At 42.8% G+C, this 14,826-nt stretch overlaps 1 protein-coding gene across 2 annotated transcripts in view; it reads right to left on the bottom strand.

Annotated features, from left to right (window-relative positions):
- Positions 1–7,047, bottom strand: part of TRNT1 (tRNA nucleotidyl transferase 1) — a 95,949-nt gene extending 88,902 nt beyond the window's left edge. Inside the window, exon 1 of one of the 2 annotated variants that reach the window (XM_055557504.1) lies at positions 6,911–7,047. The gene's annotated coding sequence lies outside the window, so the exon portion shown is untranslated. Of the gene's footprint in view, positions 1–6,858 lie in introns of both variants that reach the window. The other variant, XM_055557501.1, reaches the window with a different exon arrangement.
- Positions 7,048–14,826: the final 7,779 nt, after the last annotated feature.

Raw genomic sequence — 14,826 nt, forward strand, 5'->3', positions numbered from 1 at the left:
CGGGAATACACAGAAGAACTATACAAAAATCTTAATGACCCAGATAACAATGATGGTGTGATCACTGACCTAGAGCCAGACATCCTTGAATGCCAAGTCAACTGGGCCTTAGGAAGCATCACTACAAACAAAGCTAGTGGAGGTGATGGAATTCCCGTTGAGCTACTTCAAATTCTGATGATGCTATGAAAGTGCTGCATTCAATATGCCAGCAAATTTGGAAAACTCAGCAGTGGCCACAGGACTGGAAAAGGTCAGTTTTCATTCCAATTCCAAAGAAAGGCAATGCCAAAGAATGTTCAAACTACCTCATAATTGCACTCATCTCACATGCTAGCAAAGTAATGCTCAAAATTCTCCAAGCCAGGCTTCAACAGTATGTGAACCATGAACTTCCAGATGTTCAAGGTGGATTTAGAAAAGGCAGAGAGGTACCAGAGATCAAACTGCCAACATCCATTGGATCATCAAAAAATAAGAGTTGCAGAAAAACATCCACTTCTGCTTTATTGACTACGCCAAAGCCTTTGATTGTGTGGATCACAACAAACTGTGGAAAATTCTTAAAGAGAGAGGAATAACAGACCACCTTACCTGCATCCTGAGAAATCTGTATGCAGGTCAAGAAGCAACAGTTAGAACTGGACATGGAACAACAGACTGGTTCCAAATTGGGAAAGGAGTATGCCAAGCCTGTGTATTGTCACCGTGCTTATTTAACTTATATGCAGAGTACATCATTAGAAATGCCAAGTTGGATGAAGCACAAGCTGGAATCAAGATTTCCAGGAGAAATAACAATAACCTCAGATATGCAGATGGCACCACACTTATGGCAGAAAGCAAAGAAGAACTAAAGAGCGCCTTGATGAAAGTGAAACAGGAGAGTGAAAAAGCTGGCTTGAAACTCAACATTCAAAAAACTAAGATCGTGGCATCTGGTCCCATCACTTCAGGGCCAACAGATGGGGAAACAATGGAAACAGTGAGAGACTTTATTTTTTCGGTCTCCAAAATCACTGCAGATGGTGACTGCAGTCATGAAATTAAAAGATGCTTGCTTCTTGGAAGAAAAGCTATGACCAACCTGCTGCTGCTGCTAAGTCGCTTCAGTCGTGCCCGACTCTTTGCGACCCCATAGACGGCAGCCCACCAGGCTCCCCCGTCCCTGGGATTCTCCAGGCAAGAACACCGGACTGGGTTGCCATTTCCTTCTCCAATGCATGAAACTGAAAAGTGAAAGTGAAGTCGCTCAGTCGTGCCCGACTCCCAGTGACCCCATGGACTGCAGCCTACCAGGCTCCTCCGTCCATGGGATTTTCCAGGCAAGAGTACTGGAGTGGGGTGCCATTGCCTTCTCCGATGACCGACCTAGACAGCATACTACAAAGCAAAGACATTGCTTTTCCAATAAAGGTCCGTCTAGTCAAAGCTATGGTTTTTCTCAGTGTTCATGTATGGATGTGAGAGTTGGACTGTAAAGAAAGCTGAGCACCAACGAATGGATGGTTTTGAACTGTGTTGTTGGAGAAGACTCTTGAGAGTCCCTTGAACTGCAAGGAGATTCAACCAGTCCATCCTAAAGGAAATCAGTCCTGAATGTTCATTGGAAGGACTGATGTTGAAGCTGAAACTCCAATACTTTGGCCACCTGATGTGAAGAACTGACTCATCTGAAAAGACCCTGATACTGGGAAAGATTGACAGCACAAGGAGAAGGGGACGAAGGAGGATGAGATGGTTGGATGGCATCACTGACCCGATGGACATGAGTTTGAGTAAGCTCCAGGAGTTCGTGATGGACAGGGAACCCTGGCATGCTGCAGTCCATGGGGTGGCAAAGAGTCAGACATGACTGAGTGACTGAACTGAACTGAAGGTTGACCACAAGCCCAGGTGAACCCAATAAGGTAGAGGGGATGGTCAGGAAACAAGCTTAAGCCTGGATGGGTCCAAGAGGGCAGAAGATGCAAAGATGGGCAAAATATTTGATCATTCTGAATGATCTAGAATCTCTGTGAATGGTGTTCAGGAACCTGTACTATTCTTATGTTAGGCACTCCCAAACGAGCATATCAGAATCACCTAGAGGGGTTATTAAAGTGAATCAGAGTTTGTGATTAAGCAGTTCTGGGCAGTGTCTGAGAATCTGTGTTTCTCATAAGTTCTCAGGTGATGCCAATGCTGGTTTCCCAGCCGCAGTTTGAGAACAATCACCCTGGGTAGTTCTGATGAATATCAATATTTGACATCCCCCCAAAGAATAACAAAATAAAAATTAAGGACATCCCTGGGAGTACAGTGGTTGAGACTCTGAATTCCCAATGCAGGGGACACTGGCATGCAGAGTGGCAAAAATGAACACATACACCTGAAATGAAAACCAACAGCTGAAGGAGTGGAAAAGACTGGAGGGGCGGGGTGTCGGGGGACCAAAACTACCCCCTTTTCAACTGATTTCTTGATGTCTGATCTCTTTCAAGGAGGGGGTGTGTGTGTGTGTGTTTTGGAAACCTAGGACTGTGAAAACTGTCTCTGCCTAAGAGGCTAGATGAGAAGAAAGCCACCCCAAGTATGGCTAGTCCTCTGGAGAGACGCTGGCCTCAGACCTGCCTCCCTTGACCTCGGCAATAGCATTATCCGGGTACTGAGCCTGTTTCAATCCTGTATCCAATATCAAGCCTGTATCCAATCCCAAAGAAAGGCAATGCCAAAGAATGCTCAAACTACCGCACAGTTGCACTCATCTCACACGCTAGTAAAGTAATGCTCAAAATTCTCCAAGCCAGGCTTCAGCAGTATGTGAACCGTGAACTTCCTGATGTTCAAGCTGGTTTTAGAAAAGGCAGAGGAACCAGAGATCAAATTGCTAACATCTGCTGGATCATGGAAAAAGCAAGAGAGTTCCAGAAAAACATCTATGTCTGCTTTATTGACTATGCCAAAGTCTTTGACTGTGTGGATCACAATAAACTGTGGAAAATTCTTCAAGAGATGGGAATACCAGACCACCTGACCTGCCTCTTGAGAAATCTGTATGCAGGTCAGGAAGCAACAGTGAGAACTGGACATGGAACAACAGACTGGTTCCAAATAGGAAAAGCAGTACGTCAAGGCTCTATATTGTCACCCTGCTTATTTAACTTATATGCAGAGTACATCATGACAAACGCTGGACTGGAAGAAGCACAACTGGAATTAAGATTTCCGGGAGAAATATCAATAACCTCAGATATGCGGATGACACCACCCTTATGGCAGAAAGTGAAGAGGAACTCAAAAGCCTCTTGATGAAAGTGAAAGTGGAGAGTGAAAAAGTTGGCTTAAAGCTCAACATTCAGAAAACGAAGATCATGGCATCCGGTCCCATCACTTCATGGGAAATAGATGGGGAAACAGTGGAAACAGTGTCAGACTTTATTTTTTTGGCTCCAAAATCACTGCCAATGGTGACTGCAGCCATGAAATTAAAAGATGCTTACTCCTTGGAAGGAAAGTTATGACCAACCTAGATAGCAGAGAAGGCAATGGCATCCCACTCCAGTCTTCTTGCCTGGAAAATCCCATGGATGGAGGAGGCTGGTAGGCTGCAGTCCATGGGGTCACTGGGAGTCGGGCACGACTGAGCAACTTCACTTTCACTTTTCAGTTTCATGCATTGGAGAAGGAAATCCCAGGGACGGGGGAGCCTGGTGGGCTGCAGTCTATGGGGTCGCACAGAGTTGGACACGACTGAAGCGACTTAGCAGCAGCAGCAGCAGCAGCAGATAGCATATTCAAAAGCAGAGACATTACTTTGCCAACAAAGGTTCGTCTAGTCAAGGCTATGGTTTTTCCTGTGGTCATGTATGGATGTGAGAGTTGGACTGTGAAGAAGGCTGAACGCTGAAGAATTGATGCTTTTGAACTGTGGTGTTGGAGAAGACTCTTGAGAGTCCCTTGGACTGCAAGGAGATCCAACCAGTCCATTCTGAAGGAGATCAGCCCTGGGATTTCTTTGGAAGGAATGATGCTAAAGCTGAAACTCCAGTACTTTGGCCACCTCATGCAAAGAGTTGACTCATTGGAAAAGACTCTGATGCTGGGAGGGATTGGGGGCAGGAGGAGAAGGGGACGGCAGAGGATGAGATGGCTGAATAGCATCACTGACTCGATGGCTGTGAGTCTGGGTGAACTCCGGGAGTTGATGATGGACAGGGAGGCCTGGCGTGCTGCGATGCATCTGGTCGCAAAGAGTCGGACACGACTGAGCAACTGAACTGAACTGAGCCTGTATCACCATCTGATATCAGGGTATGAGAGGCTGGGGTAGCAGAGAGTAGACCATGTGTTTCCACAGTGGGTTAGACTCCAGTGGGTTTGACCCTTCCTCCTCCAGCTTGTGGAACTCACACTCAGTCTTTGGGGACCTGTACCCCTCTTCCCTCCACCAAGCCTTCAAAGGCAGATTTGGGTTGATCCTGTCTCTGGGGCTGCATTCTCGGTCTCAGCCCCTCTTTCAGAGTGATTAACAGCAGTCCCTAAGCTTTTAGGCACCAGAGACTGGTTTTGTGGAAGAACAATTTTTCCACAGATTGGGGCTGGGGATGGGGAGGGATAGTTTTAGGATGATTCAAGTGCATAACACTCATTGTGCACTTTATTTCTATTATTATTACATCAGCACCACCTTAGATCATTAGGCATTAGATCCCAGAGGTTGAGAACCCCTGCTATAGGATGTACCATCCAGGATGATGGGGCTCATATGAAATGTATTTTTTATCTGCAGCATCTGGGACAGTCCCTGACTCTTAGAAGGGTAAGTGTTTACTGGATCCTCTTAAGCCCTCTTGCCACCTTGGCACAGATCCTTGCAGATAGCTAGAACTAAATACTATTTGGCAGATATCATCAAGGCCTAAAATAAAAGCATGGAGAAGAGACAGGTGTCTAATATGAACCTGATTGGAAATAACCAGGAGACCCGTGTGTGCCTGGCCACCTGGCTGATGTTGCCTGGGTCTCTCTCTGCTGACGATGTGGCTATGTTGTAATGTGTAAGTTGCCATAGCAAGGACTTGGGTTTTTACTGGTGTGTTCTGTTTTTACTACCATGTCATGGCAAATCAGTGTGAGCACTTCGCAGTAAACACCCTCATCAGCAGGTGGATTAGCCGTGGGCACTCATCTCTTTCCATCAATTGCCAGGAGGGTGGACAGCTACCTTCCTCCCAAGAGCCTTTACAGTCACAGGCTCAGAACAACAGTGGTTCTGCATGACAGCCTTTCCAATAAGGATTTCAGCCCATCTCTTCAGTATTTGGGATGCACTGGGGAGACTGGAGGGGGAAGGGCAGTTTGCCAGCAGCTTGGCAACCTGGGCCTTATTGAAAGGCCTCAAGGACTGCTGCTATTGATGCAGCCTGGGGAGGAACTCTGTGTGGGCAGAAAACATCCTGATTAAAAATCCAAACGTTTTCACAGGGAGGCCTGTATGTGTCAGGACCATCTGCTGGTGGAATTAATAAACCTTAGGTGCTAATTTGTTAAGGAAAAAAGTAGATATGTGGAAGTGAGAACAGAGAACCGAAAAGTCTTGGATGGCACAAGTGAAGGTGGAAAGTCTGATTAGAATAGACTTCGTGTCAGCCCAAGGGTCTCCACCTGTGCAGGGATTCCTGCTGTCACCGACGACAAACCACGTTCCAGAGTTCCAACTTTTCGAAAACCATTCCCTTTTAAAGACTGACCCTTATTTCTCCCGCCAGTATCCCTCTTTTTAAGGCAACAGATGTGAATGTAAACGCGGTTCAGAACGAGCAACCTTTAACTTAATTGATAGTGAATTGTCCATCTGCAAACTGAACATGAGCACATCTCATTTCCACCCCCAAATCTTGGCATTCTGTGTTCTCACCCTTGTCTGCATCATCTCTGAGCTACGACCCTCTCAATATCCTGGCCTCCAGTACTGCCTTTCTTTGAAGCATCTAAGCAAAAGGGCATCTGCAGAGCTCAGCCCCCGTCCAAAACGCTTAAATAACTCCAGCACCTTCAAGTTCAAGCTCCTTTTAAAACAAAGCCCCCTCTGACTTGGCTCCTCCATCATCTCTCCACCCACATCACCAGGGAGCACCCCTCTATCACAAGCACCATGTCCCTCAAATACCTCCGAGCGTCCGCCAAAGCTTTCTCCGACAGAAAAGCCTTTCCATCCACCAACCCCTTTCCCCCCTCTCCCCACGCCCATCTTGTTGACAGTTTATTTTCTAAGTTTCGGCTCTTTGCCACCAGGAAGTCTCTGTTCCCCAGGTACCTTCTGTTGGATGCTACTTTTATCACTTATATTATTTAAACTTCTCCTGTCTCGTTTAAAGTCGAAACATGCCGAGGTTGAGAACACGGCCCTGTTTATCACCGTGTGCTTAACAGCAGGGTAGGAACTGGCAGAACTTAGACAATGAAAAAAGAAAGGTAATTTCTTAAGCGTAATCCAGAAGAGAAAACTATATTCACATCAGACCAAACGAACCAAACTCGAAGCAGCAGACTCACTTTATTAAAGCTGCGTGGGGACGGGAGAAATTAAATCATCTCTAGATTTTAATAAAGAAGTAACCACCTCCTTAGCGGTCCAGTGGTTAAGAGTCGGCCAGCCAATGCAAGCCACACAGGCTCCATTCCTGCTTCGGGAATATTCCACATGCCTTGGAGCAACTACTGAGCCGGGGCACTAGGGTCCGAGCCCCACAACCAGAGATGCCAGTGCGAGAGGCCTGCTAGCCGCAACTGCAGAAAGCGCCAGCAGCAACAGACCCAGCGAAGCCAAAAATAAAAACAATCTAAGGAATGGGGAAAAAAAGAATAGGAACTCACAGTTGGCATCACTCTCCCCTCAGGAACGCCTGCCCCAACCTCGTGGGCCTACCTTCACCTGGGCAGCCTGAGCCTCTGCTGAGAACCGAGCTTCCGGGAGCTGGGACCACCCCTTCCGCTCACGTGACCCACGTGCCTTATTTTAATGTTCCGATGGCCTCTTTTCCCCATAAAGGTGGGTTATCAGTTTTGTTTCATTTATTAAAATTAAAACCCAAGATTTGCCCCTGCTAGGTGATAAAAATGAATGAAAATGCATCAGCCTGAGGGAAAACTGTGAGAAAGAAATCAACGCTTAAGTCACTGACGTTCACAGTTCAGAGGTCGGCCAGATTCTTCTTAAAGAGCTGGATCCTTAAACCTTTTCAGCTGTGAGAGCCCGTAGCTCTAGTTCCTTGGACACACACATACTATCCTCGGTTAAGGAGTCAGGGACTTCAACAAACCAACAGAACTTGAAACAGCAAAGCTTGTGCTTCCACCCTCAGTGACATCACCCTTCAAAGAATTGATCACACTCAGCAAGACCCTGGAATTTTGTGCTAGGAATGAATTACCTTAATAAGCAGACCACTTTCCTGCATAAGCTTGCCAGATATAGCAATAAAAAAGAAGAGGCCCAGTTAACTTTGAATTTCCAATAAATATTGCAAAAACAACTCTGAGACACTGGAAGCCAAGTAAAACAAACAAGCAAAGAGACCATTTGTAGGTGAAGAAATCCAAGAAATAGAGGGAGACCACCGTGGAGCAGAAAACTCACCATACCTTAGCTGCATGAGCTCTCTCTGCAGAAACCCTATGCTGCTGCTGAAGCTTTCTCCAACGGAAAAGCCTTTTCAATTCTTCCCCCATCTTGTTGACAATTTATTTTCTAAGCCTTGGCTCTTGCCACCAGGAAGTCTATGTTCCCCGGTTACTTTCTGTTGGATGCTACTTTAATCACTTATTATATTATTTAAACTTTTCCTGTCGCATTTAAAGTTAAAACTCTGAGGTTGAGAACAGCAGGGTAGGAACTGATTGAACTTAGACAATGAAAAGGAAAGGCAGTTTCTTAAGCATAAGCCAGAACAGAAACTATATTCATCTCAGGCCAAACAAACCAAATTGAACCCTGCCCGTCCGTGCCCAGGTCACCTTTCAACAACCTGTGTACAACTTCCTAGGAAGCTCACTACCCTTCTTGTTGGGAAGCAGTATCTGTATCTATCTAGCTATCTGGCTATTTACCTGTCAACCTATTGGTATAAATATCTAATGGTTTAGAATAAGGCTTAGAGTCATAAGTGACCAGCATCTGAACTCCTGGCCTCCCCAGTCAGCTGTGTGACCTGTGTGACTTTGTTCATAGGAACAAACCTATGAACCTCTCAGCCTTGGTCCCTCCTGTACCAAATAGGAATAATACATGATAACTACAGGTTTGCAGAGACTGGCACATGCTTAAAGCATTATTGTTGTCAGCTATTAAAATTACCAATGCATTTCTCTGTGGTATTGTGACAAAACACTGTGACTGGTCCCCTGGCTTCCCCACCCAACCTAATTCCAAATGAGGCGATTTCACACCAGCCTCAGAGTGTCTCTATCTCCTTCATCCTGTGGCCCTTGTGGGGTCTCTCTTCCTGACTCCCTGCCGCTCCTCTGTGCCTAGAATAGGGCCTGGTACACAGATGGCACAGGTTCCTCTGAATGGCTGTCCTGGGCCTGGACGGATAAAGAACCCCTCCACCTCTCAACCTCAACCTCAGACATCTCCCCTCCCGCCTCGCCACTGTCTTCTCACCAACTCAGTGTCCTGGCTGCCTTTTGGTTGAATTTAACAGACCAGCTTCTTACCCTCTCTTGTCTTTCCTCTGAGTAAATCGTTATTTCTAGGTTTTGAAATGCACAGAATTAAGAGTTCTAAATTCTTTTGTTTTTTATTATTATTTTTTGGCCATCCCGCATGGCATGTGGGCTCTTAGTTCTCCGACCAGGAATTGAACCAGTGCCCCCTGCTCTGAAAGCACAAAATCTTAACCACTGGACCACCAGAGAAGTCCTGAGAGTACTAAATTCTTGTCCCAACTTTCTAATTGTCTGTTTTACCATGGACTTACCATATCATCTCTTTCCCTCCATTACATAAATACAAAGGGATAAAACCTGCATATCCTGCTTCTTAGTGTGAAGAGCACTTTGAAAATTATTTTTAAAAATTCAAATGCAAGTCATTACACTTTGTTAGTTAAAATCCTAAGGTATATACATTTCCTGGAATGGTTTGTGTGATTCCTAACAATTGGTAAGAATATATAGAAAAAGTCCAATTTTCAGAGATTGGGGAATAAAAGGATGGTAACTGATTTTGTCTAAATTGTGAGCTCTGTTGAGTGTTGTGGTTTACACTTGGGTTGTTGAATTGGAACATTTAGTCTGTATGGCCCATTTGGCATGAGGGGAAAGGGGACTCCTTTTGGAACAAGCAGCCTGACTACAGATGGTGATCAGGAGGGCAGAGCCTGGTGAAGTCACCCCAAATGCTGCCCTAGGCTCTCCACCCTCCAGCTTCGTCAGGGTCAGAGATGGGGGTGGGCGGGTAGGGATAAAGGCCTGGCACTTTGGGACAGCAGTCAAGAATCACAGCCAAACTTTAAGCCTGGGCTATGCTCTGATTATTTAAATACCACATCGTATGTACTGTATAGCACAGGGAACTCTACTCAGTGCTCTGTAGTTACCTAAATGGGAAGAAGTTCCCTAAAAGTGGGAATATATGTATACATATGGCTGATTCACTTTGTTGTACAGTACAAACTAACATAACACTGTAAAGCAACTATACTCCCATAAAAATTAATTTTTAAAAAGATACTTAGAATGCAAACCTATAGGCATTGCATGCAGTCTCACAAGGCCCTATTTTGATTAATAATATGCTTGGGGGTTTCTGAAGTCACTTTTGTAAGTATGATCTGCTGACAATAAAACTAAAAGCTGAAAATGGTTCGAGAAAAAGTGACACCATGTAATGAACTGATACATATGTGTGAGTACTCATGATGTGCTGGAATCAGAGAAGTGAAAGGTCAATGCCAGAGAGGGAAATTGAGGGAGGATTTGGTATCTGACTGAGAACCCTACTGCCTGACTTATTTTATTAACATAATTACACAGTTTTATTTTATTAATTATTGAAAGTATTAAATATTAAAATTTATACTAAGAATTGAAAATATTTAAGAAAAAAGTGATAATGGATATCTCAGGTGAGTTCAACACTCATTCTGGTTAGGGAATGCACCAGGGAATGCATTGGTTAGGGAATGCACCCACATTCTTTGTCCGTTTTTTGATGACCATCTCAAGTGACTTGGGAGAAAGAACAATGACTTACTTATTTACAGAACAATTTGCTAGTATTTGGAGAGCTGTGATTCTAGAACTTTACAAATGTTATCCTGTCAAATAAGTGGCAATTGTCTGAATGCATCCCTGGTGATCAGACTCCAGAATTCATATTCTTAGCCACTGTACTAGGCTGCCTAGGTAAGGCCGCAGTGGCTGTCGTTTTGTCGTAGAACACTTTGGGGGTGGATCCAGAGATTGAATATAAGTATTGGATTTTAAAAGGCTTTTTCCTGAAATCATTACGGTTGGCCAGAGAATTCTTCTAATTGTCATAAAGGAAAATATAGCCAACTCTTAAACTACAATGAGATACTACCTCACACCAGTCAAAATGACCATCTTCAAAAAGTCTATAAACAATAAATGCTGGATAGAGTGTGGAGAAAAGGGAACCCTCCTACACTGTTGGTGGGAATGTAAACTAGTACAACTACTATGGAGAACAGCATGGAGGTTCCTTAAAAAAACTAAAAATAGAGCTACTATATGATCCAGCAATCCCACTCCTGGGCATATATCTGGAGAAAACCATTTTTGGAAAGGATACATACACCTCAATGCTCATCACAGCACTGTTTACAATAGCCAAGACATGGACAACTTAATGTTCATTATCAGAGGACTGGATAAAGAAGGTGTGGTGTGTATATATATATATATATATATATATATATATATACACACATATACACACAATGGAATATTATTCATCCATTAAAAAGAATGATATAATGTCATTTGCAGCAACATGGATGTACCTGGAGATTATTATACTAAGGGAAGTAAGTCAGAGAAAGTCAAATATCTTATGATATTGCTTATATGCTGAATCTAGAAAAATGATACAAATGAACTTATTTACAAAACAGAAACACAGAGAACCAACTTATGGTTCCCAGGGGGCAAGTGTTGGGGTCGGGGGAGGGATTGAGTTTGGGATTAACATGCATATACTGCTATATTTAAAATGGATAACTGACAAAGACCTACTGTTTAGCACAGGGAACTCAGCTCAGTATTCTGTAATAACCTAAATGGACAAAAATTTTGAAAAAGAACAGATAATTGGATGGATATAACTGAATCACTTTGCTATACACCTGTAGCTAACACATTGTTAATCAACTATACTCCAATATAAAATGAAAATTAAAAGAGGAAATATATCCAATTCTTGATTATCTATGTTAATGGAGGTGAACAGCAGCATTGATAATCCAATATAGTTTGCAAAAATCACCTGGTGGTTGATTACATTACATTGCTTTAAAAATTACATGACATTTTAAAAGCTAATTATTACTATTTATGGACTTTTTAGAATTCAACATTTTTGGAGCATATTTGCTGTAGGGTATGGGTGGTGGGAGAGACTGGGAAAAGATTCATCAGGATTGACTGTCGCTTCCCAGATGTAACTAACCAAACATTTGATGGGAGGAATAATGCAATCATTCTATCTTAAGATAAAAGCTTAAGGCAGCTCCCACCTCACAGGTTGGAAGAGATGCAAGTTCACCTGAGGATGAAATTTATCATCCACGTCTTCTGCCCCCGTGGAAAGATGCTGTTTCATACTCAGGTTTTGTGAGCTTTATAAAAACTCTGGAATGCTGAGAGAATCCAACTATCTGGCAAAATAGAATCTTCTTTTGTACAGTTAAATCACAGGTGAACCACACATACACAAAATGAGCATCAGAATAAGTGCTAGAAAAGATGAAATAACCAAAGCAAATATTCCTTTTTCTAGTGCTTCTCCTTTCTAGTAATTGTGCAACAATCCCAAGCAGCAATGCATTTCCCTGCACATATTAATTGGGACTAGGGCCTGGGGAATCTCGCATGGATGGCTAAGCATAGATAGTATGCTATTTAGACATTCCCAGCATTTATTTTCCCATCTTCTAGAAACATCATCTCAATTCTCCTTTAACAAACTGTCTCTCCCCTATGAGTACATGATTGAGGTGCTCTTGTGGCTAACATAAATTGATCAGACTCTTCTAGGAATTTGGATATTGAACAGAGTGTCTTTGAAATCAGAAACAGAGCTAATTCAACCCAAAACAGCTCCCCCAAAAGACTGCAAATTTCCTGCAGGTTCAACCCCAGGGTGGCCTGCTCCTTAGCCTCACCAAGGCTTGGGCATTCAGTGTCTCCATGGCTCAGGTGATCTGACCTGGGTCATTCCTTTATGTTTGCTCAGGTAAGCCAGAGTTGTTTCTGTTGCTTGCAAGCAGTGAGCCTAACCTGCAACAACCATGAAAACCAACAAATAAGACACGTTTGGGTGAAGGTGCCTATGGGGCACTTTTAAAAAAATACCTTGAGCTTGGTCAGACTCAGCTAATCCAGGGCCTTATTTATCAGATGATTAAGCTGAGAGATTCAAGGACTTTTTCCAAGGTTTCAAATCAGAAGCCAGGCCTTCTGACACTTTCCACCACCTTGCAAAACAGTGACAGTCTCCTCTGATTGATTTGCTGGGGCACACAGGCGGGCAACTGATGCAAAATGCTACTTCAAAGACCCCTTCAATCAATTATTCAATGATTATTTATTGCAAGGCACTGTGCTAGGCACTATGGAGAGTACATGGAAGATAAGACCAAAGTCCCTGCCCTCAAGGAGCTTACAATCTAGTTGGGAAGACAAGGCATACATACAAGGAAAATTAAGTAACAATACAGGAGTTGAGTTAAAATGCAAGATAACAGTACAAGAGACTTCCAAAAGTAGTACCTGATTAAATTACTAAGTGAGGGGTATTGACAGGGCTTGCAGCTCATTCAGAGGAAGGAGGTCAGCGAGAGTTGGAAGGCTTCACAGATAAGCCAGGGCTGGAGCTACCCTAGAACAGTCAAGATCGGGGATTAGAGAAGAGTGGGGGTATTTCAAGAAGGGGCAGCCAGATGCCCAAAAGGCACAGAGGTGAGACCAAAAGCAAGTCGTGTTCGGGGGCCAGTGAGGGCTCTGTGTGGCTGGGTATGGACTTAAGTTGTTATTAGATTAACAAGGGCCTCAGGTTTAGATTTTATCCTTTTAGCAATGGGGTTGGGAGAAGCCTTAAAACAACAGATATCCTTAGATTAAGTGTAGAAAAGACTGAGTTAATCCAGAGGATCTACTCACGTTTGATCTTCAGGAGATTTATTTGTGGATTTTTGACCCTCTCTACTTCCAAAGAGGACCTGCAATGGTGTTTTCTTTGGGTCTTCTAGGTAGGGATCGTGGCCAGAGACTTTTGAGTCCCTCTAGGATCTTAAATTGTAACTAGCACATGGGTGAGTGAACAGATTCCCTGACAGGCAGGCAGGAAAAATGCTCCCAAAAGACAAGTATCTTTACAAATGACAGAATATTTATTAACAATACCTTTAAAAAAAGATTACATATGCTAGATCACTGGTAAATATCATTAACACTGGGGTTGGGAACTAGCTGGGGTGTTATTTTTTTTTTTCATTCATTTTATTATTTTGTTGATTTTTTTGTGTGTGTGATTTTAAATTTTGTCTTATTTCAACATAGAAATAACCATATCAAACTAAGAAAGGAACACAGCTTGAAATACTGACAATATATTTTTTCCCAGTTACCACCCTAGTTTTTACACAAGTGGAATCCTGATTATGACTTTATTGGATAAATATAGCTAGAAGGTTGAAAAGTTAACTTATACTCTTTATAAGCAAAAATGACAAATTACAGGCAAATTTGAGCTCTCTGAGAAAGAAGAAAAGGTGCAGTGTGTTTACAAGTGAAAATTTTTATAGAAAATTTCATTGCATTTTATTTGCACTGTTCCACTAGTGTCAACTTACAAAACCTCCCCCGTTATAACAAATAGTTCTTTTCATAAGAATACGGTTTTGTTGATATTGTCATTTTCCAATGTGTGATTTTAAGACGTAGAAGATAAAGCTTATAAAGCAACAAGGCTACCTACTGCAAAACAGGAGAATCATCGAGATACCATACAGTTGTACTAAAGATCTCTTATAGAGTCATGAAAAAAATTCTTTGTGGCAACTATTTGCTGAAATAGGAGAAATCTGCCAGACTCCTTACATAATTCTGATTTAAAAGAAGGGCTCTATCATTAAAGAGATACACATATTATCTATAAGAGATTTTGTAAAGAAGTTATGAATCCATCGACAGAGAATTACTCTTTTCTTTGTTAAATGTACATTCAAAACAGATACATTTAAAGATAGTAAAATTATTCTTTATCCTTTGAAAGACGTGGTTGACTATAGTAACTTTTGGTCTATGTTACTACAGGATATGTAACTTCCAGTGTCATGGCTAAGATAATGCTACTACAAAGACAAGGCTAACTTAGTCGAGGGAAAAGAAAGTCTTACCGTACGATGCTAAATTCAGGGGTGGGAGTACTGCTCAAGGTACCTCTCGGGCAGTTAGTTTAGGTTTTGAGATTGCAGCCATTCCTGAAATCATCTCAAGTTGTGTGGAACAACAAAATTCACAACAGGGCTGGAAAACATATTATACAATGGCTAAACACCTTGATTCAGTGCATCAGACATCCCATGAGTCATTCCT

The sequence above is a fragment of the Bubalus kerabau genome, chromosome 20 (assembly GCF_029407905.1).
Source record: "Bubalus kerabau isolate K-KA32 ecotype Philippines breed swamp buffalo chromosome 20, PCC_UOA_SB_1v2, whole genome shotgun sequence".
NCBI classification, from domain to species: Eukaryota; Metazoa; Chordata; class Mammalia; order Artiodactyla; family Bovidae; genus Bubalus; species Bubalus kerabau.